The 27,715-nt window shown below is 33.9% G+C and overlaps 1 long non-coding RNA gene across 1 annotated transcript in view; it reads left to right on the top strand.

The window, feature by feature from the left end:
- The window catches only part of LOC145682749 (uncharacterized), a 1,030,881-nt gene that overhangs the window by 903,053 nt on the left and 100,113 nt on the right, over positions 1-27,715 (top strand). The window contains exons 8-9 of the long non-coding RNA XR_014130952.1: positions 8,256-8,279; positions 22,973-22,984. This is a non-coding gene — a long non-coding RNA (uncharacterized LOC145682749). The remainder of the gene's footprint in view (positions 1-8,255; positions 8,280-22,972; positions 22,985-27,715) is intronic.

Raw genomic sequence — 27,715 nt, forward strand, 5'->3', positions numbered from 1 at the left:
TATTGCTTATGTTGAATTCAACTTTGAAAACTCTGCCATGGATATAGAGTAACATATTGACACGAGGTAATCTAATTATTGTAAACGATTCTAGGAATATTTTTCTTTTGTTGCAAAAGACTGTGTGTTACAAATCTCAGAATCAAATCATATTTGACACTTGGCACAATCAATATACAGGATGGATCGAATAGCATTGGAGCTAAGGAGTTTTGAAGCTCTTTTTCTTTTGTTTTCGGCATCCTATAACTCCGAAAGGATGCATATGTGCACCCAAGCTTGTCTATACTTTTGCCTTGCTTGATGTCAGAAATAATATTCGAAACGTCTTCAGTGTTGTTTTGAAATACCCGGCATATATATGAGGTTTGCTGTTCTAACGTCGGACTCCTTGCTTGGATGTATAAACCTCATGCTCACTGGCATAAGCGTAACAAAATAAGGGAGAGTGAGTAGCAAATAGTGCCAGTTAAACCAACTATTAACTACCACAGGACGCTACTTGATCAGCGAGAGTTGCTAGCTATAACCCTGTGCCTTCCTGAAATCGAAAAGAAAGTTAACACTATTTAATGAATACTAACTGCTGTTACTGTCTGCACCAAAGGCCTAATAAAAACAAATAGTGCCTTCAAAATTTGTAAAATGAATAAAAATTAAATCTAGGACATATTTTCACATAACAGCGCTTGCGCGGTGATTCCTCTAATCTCGCAAGACATCACAGGGTTTTCACAAATTATCGCCATCGTCTTACAAACTAAACATTTAAATATACATTAATCCAGATCCAATCACACAAAGTGAGTATTCGGTTCACTTCCGAAAATGACAGATATAAAAATGTTTAAATTTCTGAACTGTACTTCAATGAACTACAATGATTAAATTATCTAATTTGAAATTTTAATGAAAGTTAAAAGTGTTTATACTGATAAAAGTTTACTTTAAACTTACTACTTCAAGAAAATATACCTTTTTTGAGCTAAGCATATTGTTTGACGCGATATTAATACCACTAACAACAAAAACAATAATAAGAAAAGTAAACAATAATTTTAATCTATTGTGTATATATATTACCCGATAATACAAACGTGGAGCGATAGGCAATAATAATACTTCGCAATCATAGGAGATTCCTTAGAAAAAGTAAGTTGAAAGGATATAATTAAATAAATAAATAAATAAATAATAAAGGTGTACATCCACGATATTTTCATTAAAATAAATTTACTTACGAACCACGCCATACTTTCAAATTTTAATTATGGAGAATAAAGAATTTATAATAATACGCAAAGGAAATATGATTATTCCCTACAAACACCTTTCATGGAACCCAAGTGCTATGGTGTTATGATAATTTATGTATATTAGTCCAATTTCTTTCCCGCTATTATTTTAAAGCTCGTAACAATATCCGAGTTGAATATGGAAAGGAGATGAGCTTGGAGGCCGAAAGGTAAGAATGTGCAACCACAATTGGAGAAATTCAATTAACAAAGTATTATATCTAGTTATTTAAATATTTTTATTTAACAGTTTTAACAACAGCTTATTATAAGAAATTATTTAAAATAATTCTTAGGTAATTCCGCCAATATATGGTCTGGTAGGCGGAATTCCACCTAATATTAGCGTGTTCCGTGTTCACGAAATACTCGATCATACTAAAAGCAAATAACTTTCCTTAATTAGCAGACAACAAAGGTAGAGAAGGGAAGTAGTAAAATGATAAATTCCAAGGATAATGTAGTGTTTTTGCAAACGAACCGTGCTAAAATTCAGTTCTATGTCTTATCATTGAACTATAAAGACGTGTACTAAAAAAATTATATAAAATAACGAACCATATATTAGGCCAATTATATCTATCCGTTCTTGTATTCAATGTTTCAGTGTTCCTTCTAAACCCCTAAAATGGTTATGTTCAACACTTACATTGTTTGCATTAGAGTGAAAGAATAAGCATGTACCTACTTGTTTGTCTTTTGTGTACATGCTATTAGTCAATGTACAGTCCATATTTATACAGAATCTTTCATTTGACTGAGTATTACTTCAATTTTCTCAGAAAATATTGAACATTCAATACGATAAAAATTAACAGTCCTGATGACGCTTTGTGTGCACTGCGTATTGTATATGACCCAGGAAAAATATTTGAAGGCTTAATACACAACACCTATTAGGTGATGGAAACAAATTTACCACAATTTAGATTGTTTAATATTTGCTAATGTAGTAACTGATTCTTGTTATGAGCCTCATTTAACATAATTATTTTCAATGAGTTTTTTCGTTTAAACATAAAATGTTTATCCATAAGCGAAATAGGTCTACCCTTAGTAGCAAGTAAAAAATTGATATGTGTCAATATGTGTTGAAAAATCAAGATGATATTACAAGTTGATATACTACAAATTTCATACTGCTTTTTCATGCATAACATCAATGAATATTGGATTAAAAGAAAAGATAATATTGATTTATAGAATTTAAGTTTGCAATTTTCATTGAATTTTAAAATGTTTTTACTTTCATATCTCTATATATTTCGTGTATATATACGTAGATGTGTTTTTAATTCTATTTATTTCAAGATTCATATGACAAAGTTAGTTGGAGATAATAGTATTTCAATTTATTCGTTTGACAATGTCCTAATGGTGCGGGATGAAATCTTTTTAATGGCATGTTATGGCAAGCTCAATAACTGTACCTGTCTCGTTAGACATATTACTTACTTTGCATCTTTACATGTTAAATTCACACCCACTGTGCCACTACATCGCATTATTACAGTTTGATAGAAATATATATTAACTCAATTTCTTAAGTGTTTAAATTTTCTAGTTCATGTCATAATTATTGATAAAAGCAAACATATTTTGTATTTCAAGTAGAAGTTAATTTCAAATGTGTAGGCAAGATGTTATTTGTTACTTAAGTTCTGGTAGATTAATTATGTGTAATCTATTTTATAGTTTAACTTCGTTCTCAATAGTATATACATGTTGCCCTTATATCCTATGAAGCTAATATATGATCAATTACCATTTTTTTTCATAAAGTAAATAAATTGCTACGAAACCAGTTTTATATTATTTCCCACAAATTTTGCTTGTCACACATACATCCTTTTAACACAAAGAGATTCGTATATAAAGCAGTCACAAATAATTCGTTATAGCTGATGCTTGTCAGAAGATAACAGTCGACTAAAAGTAAATGAGTACATGAACGAAACTGGTTAGTCAATTGATTTCCACAGCACAACATAACACTCCGCCGTGAATTTTCGTCTTCACTCTTTAGTATGGAACTATTGGCATATTAATGTAATATGCAATACAATTGTGTGGATGTTTGATAATAATGTCAATATGAACATATATATTTTGACTTTTCATATAAATTTCCTATCCCGTGCATCGGAAAAATTGTGCAAAATTATCACAAAACGAGTGGAAGGAAAGTCGAAGAACGGCTATCAGACGACCAGTTTGGATTAAGGAGGAAAACGGAATTAGGGGAAGCAAAACCGAGCCTACGGTTCATCATTGAACAGTACATTTGTAAATATAGAGAAATCTTTTGACAACGTAGATTGAAGTATCATGTTCGAAGCATTTAAGAAACTCGAGTTGGATTACAGAGACAGAAGAATTATATAACAGCTTTAAAATAAACAGGCAGCTCTTATAGGAAGAAATCAAATGTAATCGGGAATACATAAAGGAGTAAAGCTAGGATGAGCATGTTCGCCTCTTGTTTCCAACGTTTCCATTGAATAATTTATGAATAAAATGGATAGGTTCGAGAAAGGCGTAAAAGTAAATGGCCATGTTTTCAGCACAGTTAGGTTTATTGTTGACATAGCACTGATATCTGAGAACAGAAAAGTTTCTTGCAGGAAACACTTGCAAACTAGAACAATGGAGTGGAAAGCACTGGAAAGGAAGATAAGTAAGAAGAAAACCTAAGTGACAATGTGCATGGGAACAATACAGAGATGGGCTATGAAAAGGGTGAATCTTAGACTTTAAGACGTTCTCCTATTTAATAAGTCAAGTATTTTCGGAAGGAAGTATTCAATAATACACAGGATAGAGAATAGTGCAAGCTAAATGAGCATGCAATTGGAAGAAAGAGCCGCTGACATCACGAAATGTGTTGCTGGATTATCGGAAATGATTTATCAAGGCAATGGTGTGCACGAAGGGGCTTACGTGTCAGACTGGTAGACACTGATATAAAGTGAATTATCCAAGCTGGAAAAAAATTAAATATTGTTTGGGTGCAGAATCATGCGCATATAATAGGCCGAAAGGAAATATGTACGAAGAAGTACTAAAAGAAACTAACGAAGGATGAGAAATCATGAAGGTGGTACTAACGAAGGAACAGCATGTTTAGGAAGCTTATTTGGTAATCCGTTTGCACAACCGTGTTCAGAGAGACAAGGGCAGAAGACAAACTGGAATAATGAAAACAAAAAAAAAATATCGAAATGCAGCTATGAACAATGATCTTATCAAAGTATAAACAACTCTCCCACGAGGCAGAAAAGTTTTAAAATTTCCATTTCCGCACCAACATATGACTGAGGTGAGGAAAAATATTTTACTGGGTAATGCTACACTTCGTGATCGATTACGAAATTTTCTTTATAGTTATTTCATTTACTGTTTTTATAGTTTTGCTGTTCTGAAAATTCTTAGCTACGATGTCCAATTGTTTATTCATTTAATAAGTTGTTCTATATTGTTACAATGTATGTATCATACAAATTTTATACAGGCAGTAGACAACTTGGATTTTAGTCTGTACCATATATTTACGATATTATAAAGAAAAGAAAAAATTTACGTGATATAAAAACAAGAGATTAAGGAAAATCCTCGAACTATGCGTATGAAATTAATCGGATTGCAATTTTAGAAGTTCTTGGACCCATAGGGTCCTCATAATGTTTCCTTCCAACCCGATGTTCCTGATGTCTATTGTATAGCTTCGCATTAATGTACCCTCCAAATTTTAGTTTCTGTAATGAAGTTTGATAGGAATGATTCATGTATGGTTTTCTGGATTTCATCTTCAATGTCGTTCTGAGTAGCTCATATAAGACCTGTAAGTGATAGGTGAGGATGTATATTAATTATGTGATTACGTATGAAAAAAAGCTTGTTGATGATTACGATAAATATAATTATAGTATTTGAATGGATTGTGGTTATTGCGTTATTAAAGATGTTTATATAATCCAAAGAGGCAAGCAAATAAGTAATTAAAAAATATTAATGAAATGGCCTATATATTATTACTAGAGATTCGTTCAAAACTGAATTGTCACACATGGTCGTTAGTCATAGAATCAAGTTACCTCATAATGTTACTTAACCTAAGCTACCTAGTTAACTAATATACTTACCTGGAAATCCTAACCTAATCTAACCTATATACTTAACCTAAAGCACAGAAGAATTAAAATACCCGTCTGTGATGATTGTTCTTTTCAAATGTATATTGAATACATGGGTACGTAGTGCTATACAACATGTAGGCCTCAAAAATTCAACCTTCTTTGTTTTCTGTTTTTATTGGTTATATAGTTTCATCTGATTCGTGGGTGGAAGCTTTTGTTCCAACGGACTTGGATTCTGATACAGAAGACTCAGATGCGTTATACAATACTTTGCAAGATCTCTTGCTGGCGACCAGATTATGGGCTGGTGTCATCTCGTGGTGATAGCTATTTTCTTCATGAATACTACGAAATGTCATCCTAATATTTTTTTTGTGTGTATTCCAACTTCATTTTCTATGGAATTTCAGTGGTTCGATGGGCTGCAGACTTTCGATACTTCTGGAAACCACACTGAAATTTATAATGAACCACCATTGTCTGCTCTCTTTCAGCTCCACACAGCAGAAGGGGTGCAGTTCAACTGTACTGTCGTAAAAAATGAGATATTTGACTTTCTCCAAATATTTCTGAATTTGGACAAGAGGTACAAATTTGTTCGCAAGAAAGGAACAGCTAAAATTGAAAATACTTAACTTCAAGATGCTATTTGCGTTAGTGAAAGAATTAAATAGACAAGAAGTGAAGTATAACAAAATGTATTTTATCCATTATATTTGTTAAAAATTGAATTCTTCTAGGTAGACGAACCAATATTTCACCTCTCAATTCAATTTTATACTACTGAAGTGAGAAGCTTTGTCAGCCTTATGCATTTCTCTGATATATATCAGCAACAAGTTGGTGAAACAATTAATTATTAAATTTAAATGTTACAATTTTCTTCTTTATCCTACTTGCATATTCTTAGACATACTCATAATTTCTAATATATTTTGTATTTACCAACAAATATAAAATAATTCAAGTCTTTTCAAAATGTTTAGTATAATATCATACTACCATATTCATATTCAATCCTGGAAAGATAATTGAAAACGTTCATGTGACATACGGTGTTACGAAAAGTATGTTATCATATCTTGCTCTTATTATGCATACAAGCATTACGTGAAAAATATGGATTCTAAATATGTTCTAAGATAAAGAAACACGATCTTTATATTTGCGTTGGAAGGTGGATTTTATCTCATGGTATAACATGTGTTCAGTATACATTTCACACTTAGTATCTTTGTCCCTACAACGTATGTTTTACATTTTAAATGCATTATAACGGACGTACTCGACATTCGTCACTACTACTTTGAAGAGAAGTCTTTCATTAGCCATACAGCCAATATATGTCACCACTAGTACTATCCAGTGTTCCTTCTTTCTAATTGAGCTCGACATTTGTACTTTGATAAAATGGCTTCCACATACATCCATGATTATGTGGATGCTTAGAATATTGTAGGTGTGCTTGGTGAACTATCAGCAGTTGACGTAAGTCACATTGATTTAGAAGGAGATGAAGATCAAGACTTTCTGTTAGGATGGAGTGGCGGAGAAAGCAAAACTAGTTCTGGGTTGGGTGATGTTAATCCTTGTTGCTGGATGAACCATGTGCAGGTTCATCTAATAGCAACGTAAAAGAAAGTGACAGAAGGTGGTCCAATCGTGATGTCCAACCGTATTTTCCTGTTTGCAAAGTAACTGTAGTGTTTATCGTTGTTCTTGATCCTTCATGTACTCCGTTAGATTGTTTTTCTACTTTGTTTGGAGCAGATATGTTCAAACACGTGGAATTGGAAACTAATCTTTTTGCTGCTTATGAAATGGAATTGCTGGATCGTCAAGGAAAATTTAAACCATGTTCTGTATGGCACAAGTAGGTTACAGTCAAAATACTAATTCTAATTAGGAAATTTTTATAGTAGTGAGAAGAGAATGATATGTGTTATATGCGCCAAATATTATGATATAATTACTAACAGTACATTTGCATTTTTTTGGCAATAAGATGATACTTGTATGGTTTCAGTCATAAAATACCATTTTTGTAAACCTTTTTATAGTTTCGAGAAGGTAAAGGTCCATCCTTTCAAAGACTAGTTAAAGATATTTTCATGGGTCGAGATAACTAAGATAGCATATGGGGCTAAAACATCAGAAAAACCTCCACAGCCATAACATAAAACATAAGGCCCCTCCTGCGGGCTAAAATACGAACAACGTACGGCGTACGGACATAGTGCCATTAATGTTATAACTAAATTTGTAATGTAAAGAAGAAAATAAAGAATAAATAAAGAATTCATAAAGTCATTTTGTAGTTGATATATCGATTGCAATACATTAATATCATTTGCAAAACTTACTGTAATAAAAGCAGCGTATGCCCAAAATCTTTGACAATGCTTCTTCATTTTGATTTATTTGACTCACTTGAAGAAATATACAGTTAAGGGTGATTGTGATAGTATCATAGTTTGGCATTTATAGTCTCAACAGTGACATTTATTACAGGATTCTAGTATGTTTAATTCATAATGATAACATTTTATTGTTTGGAAAATGCTGCTACCACGTTCTGTGTTGCATATATGATGGTGATTTATCAGATTGTGCTTTAATATCATTATATGCCCAAAATATAGGTACTCCCTTCACGATACTTAATAATACAATTATATGCATACAATGATCCTTTTTTAGAAAGAACCCCGTACCTCATCTTGTTACAGTACTTATGTTGTAATCAATATATAGAGAAATTATCTATTTGAAAATTTTCATTTAAGACCATTTTTTACTAAACGTACAATTCTCATAATTTCAGGGCAAGGACGAAAAGATTTGTCAGGTAAGAATTGTTTAAGTACACTTATTCTTTTTGATAAATCTATCTTAGCTACGCCACTAGGGTTTGCGATTGTGTTCTATTGATAACCGTGAACGTGCAGCTATTAAAGATAACTGACGAACGAAACAAAAAACTTCTTCGTACTCTCAAATTAGAATATCATTTTGCATTTTAGGTTACAATTCATGGTTCACCCCTTGAAGCCTATTTTGGTATATGAAAATCATATTGTAGATTTTCTCATATCTTGTGATTCCGATTATTTTACATAATGAACTTCGTGGGGGAAATTGTGTAAATCATGATATTTCACATCGTATATAATTTGTAGCCTATCTATATAGGTCGTTTTGCTCTCAAAGTTAGGTGTATAATTAATTACGGGATACCTTTGATGGTGGCTTGCGAGGTTGAATATATTGAATATATATTGATGGAATACATTGAGAGGTAAAACATTTATTCGTCTACCTAGAAAAAACAACTTCAATATGATTCAATTTTTAACTAAAATAATGGATAAAATACATTTTAAGTTATACTTCAGTTCTCGTATATTTGGTTCTTTCAGTAATGCAAATAGTATCTCGAAATTAACTACTTTCAATTTTAGATGTCCCTTGTCTTCCCAAAAAATTTGCAGGTCTTGTCAAGGTAAAGCAATATTTGGAGAAAGTCAAATATCTCATCTTTTACGACAGTACAGTAACATATATTTTCTCGCTTCAGTCATATGTTGGTGCTCAAATTGAAATGTATTAATTTTCTCTCTCGTGGGAGAGTTGTTTTTTTCTTTGATAAGAACTTTGTTCGTAACTGCATTTAGATTTTCTATTCTTGGTTTTATTATTCTAGGTTGTCTTCTTCCCTTCTCTGTTGACAGGGGAAATGGGAGAAATGTATTCGATAGGTACTTCGACGAACCGAATATGTGTCAGTTACGATTAGTAACGTAATCTTACATGTGTGTATAAGAAATGAAATGAAGTGAAATTCATGGACAAGCTGTTCATTCTTTTTCTACAACCTTCATTATCTCTCATCGTTCGTTAGTTTCCTTCAGTACTTCTTCGTACATTTTTCCTTTCGGCCTATTATATGCGCATGATTCTGCACCCAACCACATTCGAATTTTTTTCCAGCTTGGATAATTCACTTTATCTCAGCGTCTACCACTCTGACACGTAAGTTTAATTTCATTAGAGAGAGGAAAAAGAGAGTGAGGAAAAAGAAGCAGAGGAAAGGAAAAAAAGGAGAAAGGAAAAGGATACCACATGTAAAGGATTACTGGATAATTATAGAAATATGGTAAGTGAACTTGAATAGTTGTTAAGAGGTGATTAATGTTCGAAGGTTATTACTTGAGGATAAATTCTGAAAAAATCCCGAAGAGACAATTGTTCCCTCATACTACTCCAACCTGGGTCCAGCCAACTGCACTAGTGAGAGTTGTTCTAACCCAGCCCAGGAGACAACAAGTTTTAATTTAATGGTTTGTATATTATTTTGAAATGTTAAAGGACCTGTATCCAATATCTAAATATTTATAATGGAGATCGAATACATATCAGCCACGGAAAAAAATAAAGTAATGCATATATTTCCCACAAATAAAAATTTTGAGATTTCTGAAAAGAGTGTAGCTATTTAGGCTCATTATGTTATTTTGGCCTCTCTCCGAGAGAGGTTTTAAAATATTTTAAAATTAGTTATGTTTCATGACCTCCCTCAGATACTAATACATACAACATGCTATTCTACACTTATTATGAACAATACCATAGTAAACCAATATTAAATAGTACCACTTAAAACTAAATTGATCATTCATTCACACACACTGACATATATACAAAACAGCGTATCGGCATGGATGAAAAAAGTTTAAAGAAATCATCTAAGTACATTTATTACATCTATTAAAGTTTCAAACAGAATTTTATAGGCATGCAATAAACATACATATAATTATATCAACAAATACACGAGGTTGAACAATAGCAATCCAAGGATATGTAAGTACATATATTTATATATGTATTAACAGACAGATTAAAAAGAAGAGAAATTATATTTAATAAAGTTTTCTTAAATACAAGTCCTTGAGGAAGTATAGTATACAATATGATGTGTGAAAGATAAAAATTGAAATGGTTAGAAATGAGTTTTTATCTCATATATAAAAATATTTAAAGTAAAAATACGAGTTCTGTCTTGTACTCTCATACGAGCTATAATATTATACCTTTTTCCGAATCATCCTTTCTGGTGTCCATGCTTTTCACTTCATTTCATTTCTTATACAAACATATAAGATTACGTTACTAATCGTAACTGACACATATTTTCTTCGTCGAAGAACATATCGAATACATTTCTCCCATTTCTGGGATCTAGAGAGAAGGTTTTGTCACTGACATCAGGGTGACGGTTACTTAATCTGTCATTTACTTACTATCCCATTCACTGACTATTTTTCGGTCAATATAGTACAAAATGATTTTGGACTGGCTGGTATACACATTTATCGTTAGATTCACAATATATATATATATATGAACGTGAATTTTTTAATTTCAGATTTTTTATTAATATTGGTATTACATTAACCCGCAGTCAATATTTTTAAGCAGTTAGGATTAGCAAAATTCCTTTATGTATTTACCATGTCCGTATATATAATGTGTGTGTGTGTATCTGTATGAGAGAGAGAGAGAGTCCGCCCGGGAGACATAAAGATCACTGCTATGCAATTAAGATGTTAGATTCACTATTATGCACAAAAGTTGAATTTGACTGTATCATGCGTGTCTTCAACTCCGGATTATTCTTAACTAGTATGATTAGAATGTGTTCAATTTTTACATCATCTCCGAGACGTAGCCATCTTAATCAGAGACTTATGCTATGGACGTTCCAGTAGTAAGCCAAACGAGTGAAATTTGAATCCAAAAGTTATAATTTCACCAATGCAAATAAAAAAAACTAGTTGATGCTTTGAGAAAAGTGCTTTGAGAAAATTCAAGTTATAATGTATTGGGACGACAAAACTATAAATGAAGCTCAGACGTATAAAAAACTGCTAGAGTATAAGAATGCTTGTTTATCTTGAGCTTCTTTCAGATGTGTTCTTGCCCATCTGACCTTAATGTACTTCAGAACATTATGCAATAAGAAATACAAGTGTTGAAAATAGTGGAAGACGTTTGTAGTCATTTCCTGCATTCGAATTTCTAAAATTTGAGTAAATACTATACTGAGAAACATTCCAGCATCATGTGAAATTCATTTGCTACAAAAAAAAAACTATAACGGAACATCATATGACTAAATAATTACACAAATAGCAGATATGTTTGAATCGAATGAAATACCATGTATTTACGCACTTCCATGTATTTAGTTTTCTCTACATTAACTTCTAAACCCATGTCCCTGCTAGCGTTTAATAAGATCTCTGCATTTCTTTATATAGTTCTCCGGTCATCTCCTATTAAATTTACATCTTCAGCATATGCCATAACCTGGTGAATACCGTTCAATTCTACGTCCTGGTTGCTATCTGATTTTCCTTATAGCGTATTCCAGGACAAAGTTCAATGATAATGGCGAAAAAGCATCTTCTTGTTTCAGGTTATTTTCAACCTGAATGCTCGTGGACAAAAATTTTCCTACCCGGACTTCACCTTGGGATTTATTTAAACATGCATCCAAATAAGAAAATAAATAATAGTATCATCAGTAATTGATACTATTGCTTTTAAAACTTAATATTATTTTAAATAACAATTTATACAATAACAATATATAACAAATCTTTTTCATAGATCATAAGAACTGTAATTAAGATTTAAACGTAAATATAAGGATTATTTATTGAAAATAAAAGACCAGTTACTTGAATACACGATAGACACGCCTGAAAGATGTAAACAAATACTTGCTTCTGATTGGCCAAAACTGGAATTTGTAAACAAATCCTTATCTGTGATTGTGCGAATACCTGTCCACGATATTTGAAGGGAATGTCTAGGAATCCTTATATATATTTGTTTGTTTATACAATTTTATTTCCTTAACAGATTTTCAATAGCTATTTGCTAATGGTTACTTAGAATTCAAATGTATTTTTATTTTTTCTTTGTTAGTAACACATTGAAATCTTTAAGTTTTACGTCCCACGCTTATGCCGGTTAGGCTAAAGGAGACGGTGATGATGAGAGATGAGTGAAGTGGTGGAATGAAGAAAGTGGGAGGAAGTGGGAGAACCCCGAGAAAACCCACGAGCACGGTGTTTGTCCACCACAAAGTCCACGGGATCGAACCAGGGACCCCAAGCACCGGAAATGAACGCTCTACCACTTAGCCGCCGCACCCCCTAGTAACACATTGAGATATTTGGATTTTGGAATTATGCAAAGATCAACTTACCAGTAGAGCGATTTGTCCAAATCACTCATTTCAATCACAGTTGTCCATTTTTATGAGCTAATTTAGATATCTCTTGTCAGATCTAGGTCGAAACATTTTCAAATTTTATATTAATTAAAATAATATAGAATCAAATTAGTATCTCTTATAATGTATTCACAGTTATAAAAAAACATTGAAATTGGAATGAAGGAATTTGAAAAGCCAGCAAAACATACAATAATATAACTTCTGCATCCATATTAGTGCGAAACATATATATAAAATACATGCAAACTATATTTCCTTTAAGATGCTTATTAGCAGTACCATTTGACAACATCAGATATTTGGAAACAAACTGCAAACTAAAACACTCACCTTTAAACGAAATTAATAATGGGGATTAAAGAATGCATAAATTGTTTTTTTTCTCATCTGAAATATAGCCACTATAGATGGTGTGAAGGCGTTAAGTTTAAATGAATTGTATATCGAATGTTAATGTTCTCAAAATGGAAAGGAAAAATAACCATAACACAAATGTCGAAGCATTTTCCCTAAAGCAAATGCTCGTACTACAAATTAGTTTTGGGGAAATAAAATATTTCTCAGTTCTTCATATAGTAGGGAATAATCTTCCAAAATTTACCTCCAGTCTTACTTCCGCGAATTTTTTTATAGTCCGCCATTTTAGGCAAAACGAGGATTAGGCCAAACTAGAAAAATAAACACACTGCTGAACAAGACTGCACTTATTTAATATAAAAACACATTTACACGTGACGTTTCGATCTTCTAGCCAAGATCCTCATCAGACGTACACTGAGTGATACAAAAAATTACTCAAGTATATATACACAATTCATCTCTCTATCTGCTCTCTCATTGGCCCGTTCAAACAGCCAATAAGAAGCGTGGAAATCTATCTGAACTGACCAATGGGACAACATAACATTTTACCAGAAAGAAACAACAAGGAGCAAACAACCATTGAATACATTAATTCATATACATATTTCTGTATTTATCAATAATATTTCTCCATTCTTTATTAATGGTGATACCTTTGGTCCAATTCATTAAGTTTACATCCCCTTCCTTTTCTATCCACCAGGCCTCTTTCCACTTTCTCGGCCACAATCTTTTTTCCCGTTCCAGTACAATAACTTCTTCCCAGTTAACATCATGTCCCTTTTCTTTTACATGTTTAAAGATTGCGTTAGTTTCTCTGCCATATTTTACATCACTTTTATGTTGTTTAATTCTTTCTTTCAATAATTTCCCAGTCTCACCAATATATTTCATATCGCAATCCTTACAATTTATACAATAAATGACACCTTTCTGATCTCTCTTTTCTTTTTTCTTCCCTTTGCTTTTGACCATGGCCAACAACGTTCTGCTACCTTTTCTATACACTTTGACCCCTTGCTTTCTTAACATCTTCTTTAAAATCTCGGTATCTTCTCCTAACCCTATAATGCCTTTCCATACCCCCTCATTGTCCTCCCCACTTTTACCTTTCCCCGAGACCACAGATGCTTTAACGATATCCCGTTTACTATAACCATTCTCATAGAGCTGTCTTTTAAAGATTTCCACATTCTCTTCTACATTTTTGTTACAAATTTTGGAAATTCTTTCTAACATATTTCTTATGAAATTAACTTTTGTACTTCTATCTACATTACTTCTCTTATTACAATAAATACCAGCACTACATTCTTTTTGATACCATTGAGTCTTAATGCTCTTCCCTTCCTTACTCATTAAAATGTCAAGATAACATAATACACCTCCCTGCTCTGTCTCTAGTTCTAATTCTATTCCCTTCTCCTTATCTTCAATACTGCCAACGAACTCTATCAACTCTTCTTTTGATCCTTCCCATATCCCAAAACAATCATCAACGTATCTACATAAAAATCGAATCTTTTCTTTCCCCTTTTCTATCACATCCTTCTCCCGCACATTCATAATGATATCAGACAATACCGGACTTATCTTAGATCCTATACTTAAACCATCCTTAATCTTATATATGTCATTCTTAACTTTACAGAAACCAAACTCCCATATTAAGTTGAGGGCTTTTCTAACTTTTTCCCATTTCCAGCCTTTAACACATTCTCCCCCCATAACTCTCTTAATCGTATCAAGTATAGCACTTCTCTTTAGACTAGGGAACATGGCTTTAACATCTAAACTAAACAAAATACAATCATTATTAATTTCAGTATTACTGGTGTAGTTTATTACTTCTCTGTAGTCTTTAATTGCCAAAGTCTTTTGTCTGTCTCTTACCCACGCTAACACTGGTTTCAATTCACTTTCTAGCGGTTCCAAATAATTATTCCTACAGTCCATAACTGGCCTAAGCTTTACTTCCTTTTTGTGTATTTTTGGAAAACCCTTTAACACGGGCACTCTTCCATCTTCATTCATCCATTTCTTAAGTCCCTTCCTTTTACATTCTTCTTTTAATTCTTCTATAATTTCTTCTTTCTTCTTGTCAACTAATTCATATTGTCCATCCACCAAATCCTTCACCTTGTCCTCATACCACGTTTTATTCATTACCACTGTCGCCCCTCCTTTGTCAGCTCTCTCTACCACTATGTCCTTCCTTTTCCTAATGCTATCATATCCTCTTCTTTCTTCTTTTGTCAAATTCGAAGATCTTCTATGGATTTCTTTCTTTACCAAAACCATTGCCTTCCTTCTTAACCTATCTCTGTCCTCTTCTTCTTTAACTTCGTTCAACGCTTCTTCTACAGAATAGACTATGTCATCAACCCTGCTCGTTCCGTCTTTCACTTTAAATTTACCACCCAATGAAAGAAAAGATTTCTCTTCTTCTGACACTTGCACTTCCCCTATCACCACTACCCTTTCTTTGGTCTTCTCCTCGCTTATGCCCAACGCTATTAATTTGTTTCTAAGTCTTTCTTCCACTTTGCCACTAAAACACACTTCCCATTCTCTTAAATATTGCACTAACCAGTCTCTTACAAAAATAGATGCCAAATCTACACATTCTACTTCTAATTTCTGTGTAAAAGCCTTCCTCACGTTTAGTCTCTTCTTCAAACCAGCTGTCAGGCTCCTCACGTTCTCCATCTCTGTTCTCCTTATAAGCGTCCTTAACCTCACTGACTGTCCTTTTATGTTACTCCTTTGGATTCTCAAACTCCTAGGTATTACTTTCTTCTCCATACACTTCTGCAAAAAACCCACTTGCTGCTCCATGTTGATTTCTCTCCTTCTTCTGTTCTTCCACTTCTCAACAGCCCTTTTCAGCTTCGGGCCCATTTCAAACTGACACACAAACATAGTCAACGTCTTGCGAATGAAATCAGAAAAATAAACACACTGCTGAACAAGACTGCACTTATTTAATATAAAAACACATTTACACGTGACGTTTCGATCTTCTAGCCAAGATCCTCATCAGACGTACACTGAGTGATACAAAAAATTACTCAAGTATATATACACAATTCATCTCTCTATCTGCTCTCTCATTGGCCCGTTCAAACAGCCAATAAGAAGCGTGGAAATCTATCTGAACTGACCAATGGGACAACACTAACGTATGCCTAAAATAAAATCCTATTAGCAATTCATTGCATAGAAGCATAAGGACAAGGAATTCCTTAGGATGTCAAGATAAAGACACAAGATGTAAACATTCCTGAAATGTTCATTATCGATGAAAATAGGACGCCATAAGTCGAAACATTGAAATAATATAAAGACTTTAATAATATCTCTCGAATAAATCTTTTAGCTTTTCAGCTTTAAATTCAAATAAATGGTTAGCAACGATAATATTAACGAGAAAATTATTTCACCTAGATTGATTTTAAATTTTGGCATCGTCAAAAATTAACAGAATTTCGTTGGCATGGTATGAGTGATTAGTTCTTAAAATTGTATGCGTTCTTGTTTCACTAAATAGACAAACGCTACTATTACTGAAATACAATAAAAGAAATATTTGAAATATATTACAATACATATTAACCTAGTTTTAAAATACATAAGACAAAATATCAATACACGAATATTTCACAAAATCAAAATATCACTTTTACGGAAATACTTCAGATTCTTCGTGGAAATCTGTTAAAATATGCAATAGCATTAATACATGTCATAAATTCACAAATGTTGAAATATTCATCAAGCATAAAATACATTATAATAGTACTACAATAGAAAATAATTAAATTTTAATATCTAATATACACAGAAGCATATGTCGAAAATATAGGATATGAATACACAGGTTACAACGAAATCTCAATGTGTGCATAAAGAAGGGGAAAATTTCCAATAATTACCGAATGATGGGTGTCCAAGTATTTCATGGTTCACCACGCCATGTCTACCTAGAATGTAGCTTCGAAAATTAATGTAATCTTCCCTTATTAATATACCCTAAAATTCCTTCCCGAAGAATCGGTAGTATCAAGATGCTAAAGAAGCAGAAAGAAATGTTAATAAGAAACCCAAATAGTTTGGATTGATTCCAAGAGAAATGTTTAGTTACGGTGACTACCGCAAACGAAGGATACGAACGTACGTCTTGAATACATATCTTCTTGTGTTTCCTACGACAAGGTAAAAACTACATAAAATCATAACGTAAAACATCTTAAAACTTAACAGTCAAAAACTTTAATAAAAAAGTCTACTGAATCTGGCTTTTTTCTCAAAATAGGCCTCTTCTCAATAGAAGTCCTCCAGTCAAGTTCGAAACGATCAGTTTGACAAACGAAGGTTGCCAGTAAGAAGTATTGAAATAATATTTCAACAAACGATCTCCTAAATATAAAGATAACAAACGGGTAGATATCAAATTATTTGTTTGAACTTGCTTTACCTGGAAATCATGTTTCGGGTTGCTATCCACACTTTCCTCTTCTGCTTCCTCATTGAGTATGGATAAATGAAATTTCCCGCTAGGAGTAAGAGAAGTAAGATTATTGGGAGTGTCAGGTGTTACTAAATTTAAATCTTGTAAAATTTGTTCTGCGGGTTGCCTTTGTGCCAAGGTTAACCAGATTCTGCAGGTTTCAGGCGTCGGATTCTAAAGCTTTGTCCTGTCCATGGAATGCAAACCTATATATTCACCTGTTGTGGGGTTAATAAATATTAATATAAGGTTTAAAAATTCTACAAATACACTAAACTATACCTAAGTAACTTAAAAGCGAAAATTGAACATTGAATTTAGTTTTCCTGAAGGTCTGAGTCTCGTTCGTGACGGCAATGTGACTTTTCATAATTTCGTTCGTTTTCCGGTGATTTTTGTCATTATCGGGATCACAGAATTGTCTATTGTTTATATTTTTTCGGTGATCATTTCTTCGATCCTTAGAATTACCCTTAAGTGGTTTTGGTTATTTATTGTAATTATGAAGGTTACAATTCCGATTTTGCTCATGGTTAGTGTTCTGATTAAGAGAACGTTGTTGTCGATCGTTGTTGTCACGACCATTTGTATTTCTCCTGTTCCAATTATCGTTTCTTTGAGCCTTGGTATTATTAACTTTCTGATTGTAATACCTATTTTGATTCTTATTACCATAACTGAAAGATCTCTGATAATTTTGAGAAGTTTGATTCTGCCTATTGTTAAAATTGTTGCCCTGCGTAAGTTTTTCCTCTAGTTTGTTGAAAATAGAATGCTTCTAATTTCTGAATAGACGCCAAAATTCTCTAATATTAGTGCAAGAATGTAAATAAAGTTCCGTACGAAATCTCTGAGGTAACATGTGTATAATGTTTGTTAATATCAAATTCTCGGGTAATTGCGGTGTCAGTTCTTTAAGTTTGTTAAACTGATCTAAAGCAAACTCATGTACTGAATCATGAGTCTTAGGATTGAATCGAGTTGCTTTACAAGCTGACTGCCTGTGCTGTATCGTCGCGTCTCCAGAGAAAGATTCAACTAACGCTTTTTTAACCTCTTCTAAAGTTTTAAATTCCTCATTACGTATGTAGTATCAGCTTAAGGCTACACCCTCCATTACATGAGGTATGCCTTGTACTAAAGCTTTTTCTGACAATTTTGCAACTTCCGGGGCTAATGCTAACTTGCGCAAATATGTATGTACTGACTTAGTAGCGGGATCACCTTTCAACTTAGGTAAATACGCAATAATTTTCGGTCTTTTAGTTTAGTTGTTTCTACTTCCCTATGTCTAGTTTCACGATTATTACGTCTAAAATTTCTGTTGGTAATGGCCTTATTATGGGTTTCGTCGCTACTGCTAATTTCACTACGTTCGGTGTAAGCTGAGTCACTGTTAGATTTGTATCCAGTTCTGACGTGAATGTCACTATCAGTATTGGGTTCCGATTCCGTGATTTGTTTTCTGCTTTTTCTACTTTTTGATATACTAACGCCAAATCGTGCCTAATTTCTCCTACTTCCCGCTGTGCTTTTTTAATTTCAGCGTTTTTCTCGAAAGCCTGTTCATTTTTAACTTTGACATGATAATCTAGTTGCCTAATTTCTTCGTAACACATCTGAAGTGACTCATCGTTCTTTCGAACTTGTTCTTTTAAATCTACAACTTCGTCGTCTATTTTGTCTAAATGACATTCCGTTTCTCTATGCGCTACAAGACAACGTTCTTTATTAGCGTTACAGATGGTATGATTAGCCTCTATCTGACCTTGTGTCAATTCTAACCTTTAGGATATACCCATTAAATGATTTGTGTTTTTAGTGACTTTCATTCCCATTGAACGTACGTCGCGAACCATGAGCTCTATCTTATCTCTATTCTGCTGAATAGCTACTACATTACGTTCGATTCCCCTCTGAACTCTTTCAATATTTTGATCTACTTTATTCTCTAACGTTTGTATTCTATCAGCTATTTTTGTGGTTCCTTCATCGCATTTGATGTCAACTGCTTCTATTTGTGCTCGTAATTTGACAAGATTCTCTTCCTGACTATCTAATTTTTCTCTTACTTCTGCAAAATTTTCCCTGCTCTCATTCTGTGCCTGTTCCTGCCTATCTAATTTTTCTCTTACTTCTGCAAAATTTACCTTGTTCTCAATCTGTGCCTGTTGTTGTCTATCTAATTTTTCTTCTTTCCTATCTAATTTTTCTTCGGTTTTCTGAAAATGTTCTCTGTTTTCAGCTTGCATTTGTTCAAGTATCTTAAGTAAGTCAACTTGTTGGTGAGCCATAATGAAAATACAACTACTAGTCGCAAATAAGAAATGTAAATAGAATTCAAATAAAGTACATATACTACAGAACACTGTATGAGTACGAAAATATTGAAGTTTAATATTGTTTGTACTGAGACAACATGTAAAAAGAAAATATGATTAATAAAATTTCCTATTCCAATATTACTACTACTTTCAATATATATAACTACTGTCTCCATGCACAAATCATTGACGGTCTTGGCTCGTGTCGCTAGATTGGGCGTCATTTAAAATTGCTACCTACCGTTTCCCTTGTTTGCTGGCTCCCGAAGAACTCCCTAAGAAAAGAGCTGATAACAATTCTGGTGCAGGCTCATACTCTGTTTGGGCGCAGATTGATATCATGGAAATATGACAACTGATTTGACACGTTGGCGCTTTTGAGACTCAGGTTGTACGCTACATATCCAGAAGGTACTTATTTGTCCTTTTGCTTCACATTCTATATATTGATGTAGCACCACAAAGTTCTTCATACTATCACTTCATACAATGTCTTGCACTGCCTCTCTCTATTACGAACTTTTGCTAGCTCCCCTTACGATGAACTCTTATTGCTAATTCCCTGCTCCTACTGAATCCCGGGAACAACCCGTTCTCTACACTTAGGGTTGACAATGCACTCTTTCAAATAATAAAGAAAATGTTAATGTTTTCTGCATTCATAGACCATGCCAATGAGTCGATGTTATAATAAAGAACACTGGCAACATTTAATTTGATCCCGTGAGAATGTAGCTTGGAAATAATACTTAAGAAAGTGTAGTAGTCTAAACTAATAAATTCTTCCCATTGTTATTTGCTTTTCATGCACTACTGTTATACATAAAACAGTTTAGAGAAAAGGAGCGAACGATGGTAATTGTATGTATGAGTCATTTCACTTACGACTCCTGCAGGACATGAACACTTGTTCTCACGCCAGGAAGGATGGCGTAATATGAGTGCGTGAGAACACGACAAACACAATATCATTCACACACAATATCAACTTCATATCCAAAAATATTCCCAATCTTAATAAATGTTATTATTAAAAAGTATATGCGGAGCAGTCATTGTGACGAAGACTATAACTTGGAAACTATTTTAAGGAAAGAAAAAATAAATTTGCTGCGACGAAGCACTCTAGCTAGTCGATAAGCGTTGCATTGAAAAACAACAAGTTCTTTGTTCTATCGTGAGAAACGATAAGATACGACTGAAGAACACCTGCATATACAAAAAGAATTGAGGTTCTCACCAGAAGGAAAAATAGCTGTTCGTTTCTATGAGTAAAGTAATAATTTCGCTGCATGAATAAAAGTTAAAAACAAATACACTGGTCGTCCGAAAACATAGTTTTGTGGCCGGGCAGACCGTCACAATTCTTACTGACTTAGCCCCCTTATATATTCATGGCCCTCCCAAACCTCTGATGCTGGTTGCGGGCCTGGTTGTGTGGCGGTGAAACTGGCTCTTCAGTCCCCCCACTTTCAGGACTTTCCCTCCGATTTTACCCCTGCTGCTAGTAATCTAATAAGCATAATATGAAACCAATCACATGAGAAGGCATAAAAGTCGACGATTCCCGCGTTGTAAAGGCGCTACTGACGCCAAAGAATATACATTTTCATTCAGCTTTTAATTTCTTTTAAATTCTGTAATATTTTAAAAACATTTCCTACACTTGAGTAAATGAATTTCAAGAAGTGTGTTTTGTGTTATAAACTAAATATTTTGAAATAAGTTTTATTTCTAAAATTACACAGTAATGTTGAGTTAATTTGGAATTCATTGCGAAAAGTTCATTTCCTTTTGCTCAAATACATAGGTGAAGTCAGGCGTCATCTGCCCTACCTGACGAACCGATAGTGTTGGATACACACAATTTATTAAACTTTCTTCTTTCTTTAAATAAATAATTTTTTTCTGCTGTAATTGTTAATGAGTCTCTTGCTCTGAATATTTATAAAAAGTGTAAACAGTATGTGGCAGTGGTTCTCAACCTAATTTCCATCTTGACCAGCTCGTGTGAGTGCAAGTCCGAGCAAGTACAAGTCCAGTCAAGACAGGTGACCACGAGCCGCATTGACTGCGAGCACGAGTGATTGTGAAAAAAGTCAAGGAAAGTGGACTGACGAGCCCAATTGAGATAAGTGATCTCGAGCCGGAGTCAGTGCAATGGCAGTTGAAAGAAGTAAGCTCGAGCGTGAGAGAGCCTAGTACAAAATGTTCATCTGTGCTTTTTGTCCATGGGCTGTTTTCGCTCACGCGGTACATGCATGTGCTATTTTTGTCCTTGCGCGGTCTTTGTCCATGCACTGTTTTTGTCCTTATACCGATTGAACTAGAAAGAGTGCCTGTCCATTATGCCACCTGAAACACAGTAAAGACATTTGGGTTGTCAGACTTACGGGACTTATGGTGTAATTGTTTCTGACTGCTTTTTTCTAAGGATGTCTATAAAAATTGTAAAGTCTGTGGCAGTGCTTCTAAACATACTTTTTATCTTGACCCGATCTTGTGAATGCAACCCCGAGTCAGTACGAGCCCAGTCGAGGGATGTGAGCGCGAGGTCAAGTGACCGCGAGTGATTGCGAGAACAGTCGAGGGAAATGGTCGGAAGCCCTAGCCCAAGTGAGGTAAGTGATCGCAAGCCTGAGTGGGAGCGAGCCCAGTTGAAAGGAGTGAGCTCGAGTGCGAGCAAGATTAGTGTAAAATGTTCATCTATGGTGTGTGTCCTTGGCTGTTGTCTGTTTTCGCTCATTTGCATGCGCGGTTTTTGTCCTTGCTCGGTTTTTGCTCATGCACTGTTTGGCCGGATACCCATACCACATTCTTATTACATTACCCCGCTGTGTCATTTGTATAAGTACTATTACATAACTTTGGAAAATTACACTACTTTCCTATTTCGGCGATTTATTTATTTGTGTTTATCATTTTGATTAAAATAGTTATTTTTCAACCAATATGTATACATGTTATAGCATATGTATTATCTACCAACTAACCTACAATGTATATGCTTCAAATTACTCTTTCATGTTTTACAGGAAGCATACCGTGTAAGTATATAACTTTTGAACATTTATATTCAGGTGTTCTAATAATAATAATATTAGTTTGACCACCAAAAAAGCTTTCTACATCCCAATTTCCTTTCGGAGCACCTCAACTCATTGTAGGCATTGTAAATGCTAATGCATAACTAATTGAAACAAGAGCTACTTCTATTCAATATGAGAAAATAAGCGCCCTTCCTCAGAATTGTTTGTGTTTAAACTTCTGTAATGAATGTGAAAATAATCGAGTAAATGTTAAATTTATTGTTACTGCTTAACCCTTCTCCGAGCAAGACATTTTTGTAACGTAGACGGCAACCGAGGCCTGTGAGGCCTACTACATATTTTAAGTGCAGGACACTAAAAATTCAATGTCTATTGTAACATACTTGTCCGACTAATATATATATATATTTCTAAACCAGCAAAATTTTGTGTAATCCTTTCCTTAGCCAAACAGAATAGTAAATCCAGTAAACATATTTTTTGTAACGTAAACGGGCAACCGGGTTCTGTAAGCCCAGTATATACTTTAAGTGCAGAACACTTAAAATTCAATGTCTATTGTCACATACATTTCCGACTAAAGGTTACACTAACCACGTGTTCAATATATAATTATGTAACCATTTGATCTAATATTTAAGTGATAAAGTGATCTAGGATTTGCACTAAAGATATGCGGGGTCCCTTAGGCCCCGGTTGCCCGTTTACGTCAAGAAAGGTTTTGAACATTTTTGAAAAATGGTCCATTGGTTTTACCAACTCGATATATTCATGATTTTAACTTTGATTAAGGATAGATGAATTCAGAATTTCATGTCATCGAAAGAAATGTGGTTATTGAGAAATTCAAAACAAATGAAGTTACTGGGCCTGGGAAGCAACTGTTCCCCGCATAAGGGTTAAATCCTCGATTAAAGGTCGTTGAACTGATTTTGAGTTTAACGTCCCGCTCAGCAGCGAGGTTATAAGTGACTTGGACCTACTGATTATTCTGGAATCCGAACCACATGGATTACCGCCCGGAATTGAACTCGGGTTTCCCACGCCAAAGGCGCGTGCGCTAACCGCTCATCCACGAAAGAGCTCGATTCATGATTAAAGGACGTGTGCTACTGTTTACATAAACTAGTAATTCTAAACATATTGAATAATAATACCTTTTTCAAATCTCTATGAACCAATTTCTGGTATGTTTCTGTATAGTGTTCAGGTGTAATTTGAGAGCCTTGAGTACATGGTACTTGGTCTTGGAATGGTTACCTTACCTAGTTAAAGAATAAGAAGAGAAGAAAATTAGAAAACAATCGTATGAAGGCTCAATTGAGTGTTTATTAATACAATTCACGTCAGATGCTATGAACCTCGATACCTTTAGAAGTATTCACGTTATATTTCATAGAGCTATGGACACTTAAAGGAAATCATAGTAGCAAAACTAATATAGAAGAAATTACTTAAGCGAAAAATATTATAAAAAGGAAATTATAATAAACAAAAATAAAATATTATTTAAATTTAATAAAATAAATTCCATAGTCTGCTTGTGGAAAGCGACCATGGAAACTAGAGATGAGTCTCGACAAAAGCCGGCCCTAATGTTGTCCGAGCAACGTAGTAGAGGAATGGGAAGAAGGAAAGACGTTCCTCCTCGCCGACTTTCTCCTAGCTAGTTCGTGGTATGCAGGTCTCAGGGATTAATAAGGCATAAATTTGTTTCAGCGTGCTGCATGAGATTTACAATTCATGTTATCCTTGTTCAACACGCCGATTGTGATACGATTGCACACACATAGTGAACATCAAAAAGAAGCGACACATATTTTTATATCGGCCAACAAGCACGTTGAGACAGTCAAATAGGGACATAAAATGTGGTCAAAATGAGAATATGTAGAATATAGCGAGAAGGAGAAGAGATATTGGAAAAGGTTAAATATACGTATTACTACCCATAGTCGACGGAAGGCAACGATTTAGACACACCCATGCAAAAAAAGCATAATATCCGGAAATGGAGTAATCGCGTGTACGACATTTTCACAATGTGTTATGGAAATGAGCGAAGAGGGAAATGAATCAGTAAGGAGCAGAAAGGAAGAAGAGATGAAAACAGAAAATACAAGTTTTTCTGTTTGATCCATATGTTACCCGTATGCGAAAGAGACGCAGATTCATCTCAATTCACGAAAATGCGAAAACACACAAAGAAGGATGCAAATGCCATTCGTCTAGACAACCAGCAAGACAGTACTTCGCAGTGGGTAGCAGTGGGTTGGACACTAGAAGTGCAGGCAGTAGTAACACAAAACAAAAATGTTACTATTACTGTAATGTTTTACGTGTATTTCGTAATGATAAAATGTTGATACTCATGCGTGGTACTGATATTATTGTGACTATTTATCTTACGTATGAGAACTTCCTGCTCTTACATTGTACTCAGCTATGCATTTTTGTTCTCATTATGCGATATATGCAACACACTTCGCAGTACTATATCGCTGGCTGTCTATACGGATTGTGTTTCCATCCTTCCTGCGTGTTCTCTTATCTGCGTGCATTATGATGAATTAACGTCCCTTTCGCATACGGGAGACATATTGTTAGAATTAGGAATTGTATATTTTATTATCAAGTTTCAAACATAACATTTGCTAAAACTTACACTTGATCCTTTGTAGGCTAGTATTTAATGTAAAGTTACATTTCCCTTTATATTATGAGAATTTACTCTGTAACTAAATGTCTTTATCACCTCCAGTCAGTACGTAGCCTACGTACTAAGGCCGGAGAGAATATACGACTAAAACGGTATGCGTGTATCGATTTTCGTAAAGCGCTCTTCAAACACTAACCTCCTCTACAGAAATCTTATTGTGACACTTTTTCATATGAAGTGCTTGCTATTACGACACTTGTTATTTCAGCTAAAAGATGCAATAGAGCCATCGTAGAAATTCGTAACTTCACATATTATGTTTGACCGGTGGCGTGTAATAATCTGCTCCATTCCTGTAACATATCAGACGCCATATAGTAAACAGTGAACCACCTCTTTATATACACACATGGTAACGGTAGTATAAATAACGAATACATTAATCATAATCGTGAAAATCGAATATAGAAATAAAATAATTTATACTCCTTGCAAAAAGTAAACCTTTACATAGTCTAAACTACAATATAAAAGGAAGGCGAGTGGCGAATTACATTTTAAATTCCGTATGGCGGACTCTCAAACCTAAGATGCAATAGGGTCAATACATGCGAAGTATTCGAGAAAAATGAAAATTAAGTTCGACCTTTTCAAAAAATCTTTGTTTTTCAGAAATGTTGAGAAGATATAAGGCTACTTCAAAACCACAATTTATTATTTTTTACAACATGCAATGGCGATACAGCGACTGCCGCAATTTTGATTTTTTCGATTTCCGGCGTTTACGTTGTTTGAAACATCTCAGCATGTATTTGTCCTATCAAATTGAAAATTTGTTTTGCATCTCCAAAGTGTGCAGATCTAAAAGTTTTATTTCTTAACATTTTACCCAAAGCAACACGAAATGGGTCAAGCCAGGGCTTACAGTAGCAGCATTTCTGGACTTTGGAAAGTTGATTGGTAAGAGGAAACAAGTGACGTATGAGTCTGAATTTGTGTTTGCACATAGTACGGGGATACAAGTTTGTACAAAAAACCATTGCAGACCAGTAGCTTTTTCAAAAGACTTGGAAAAAATCGTAAAGTTAAGGAATTCTGCGATTTGGCAATATTTCACTGTCGAATATCTCCAATGGGCCCTGATAAAGGAAGTCTGAAACTTTTGGAATAGTTATACCTGAAAACACACAACAGCTCGTTATGTGTTTCTGACAGAAGGAGTGAAATTATTAGGGATTCATGTCATACTCTGTAGAGGTTTTGTTCACAAATTAAACTGTAAAGTCATTGTTGAGAAGTAAAATAAAGAAGTATAAATGGTTAGTATAGCTCGCTCAGCCTTCACTACAGAATATTATTTACTGCAGTACTTTACTTAAATTATACACCATCGATATTGCCCAAAACGCCAATATCATCGCTAATGTAAAACATAAACTGCTCCAAACCTTCTATTAAATATACCGATGTAAAGTATTTTACAGAGAGAATAACATAGTATATAGTTTATGGTAAAATCGATTTGATTATAGCAGTTCCGGACTACATACGCTCCCACATATATTTGCGTTTCATTCAAATCGGTTCACAGATTGTTGATTAATCAGAAGATGAAATTTAATAATATATATATATATATATATATATATATATATATATATATATATATATATGAGAGTTGAAATGCTTCTTGTATATGGATATGAATTACATAATGTCTGGAAGCTTGCAGAAGCACATTTGACCTCTCTTTCTTGCAGCAAACAAGAAATTATCTTTTTCTGCCAAATGTATCTCATGCCTCTGTAATGTTTTATACCAGCTTGAGAAAGACTAATCAAGTCTGAAAAATGTGTCTGTTCATTTTAGATTCAGACTCTTCTTTATGTACTTATACTTATGTACCAGTTTTATACTTATGTACCATTTAAATAAAGTAATCAAAATACCAAAAACAATAGAAATAAATGTCGATTACAACAAGTTTTACGAAACTACCTTTTAAAACATCATAGCCACTTCACGTCCCTTTGTTTCCTGAGCACGCGATACAAGTTATCACGTTAAAG

This window comes from Thermobia domestica, chromosome 4 (genome assembly GCF_964235325.1).
Source record: "Thermobia domestica chromosome 4, izTheDome1.hap1.1, whole genome shotgun sequence".
Lineage (NCBI taxonomy): Eukaryota > Metazoa > Arthropoda > Insecta > Zygentoma > Lepismatidae > Thermobia > Thermobia domestica.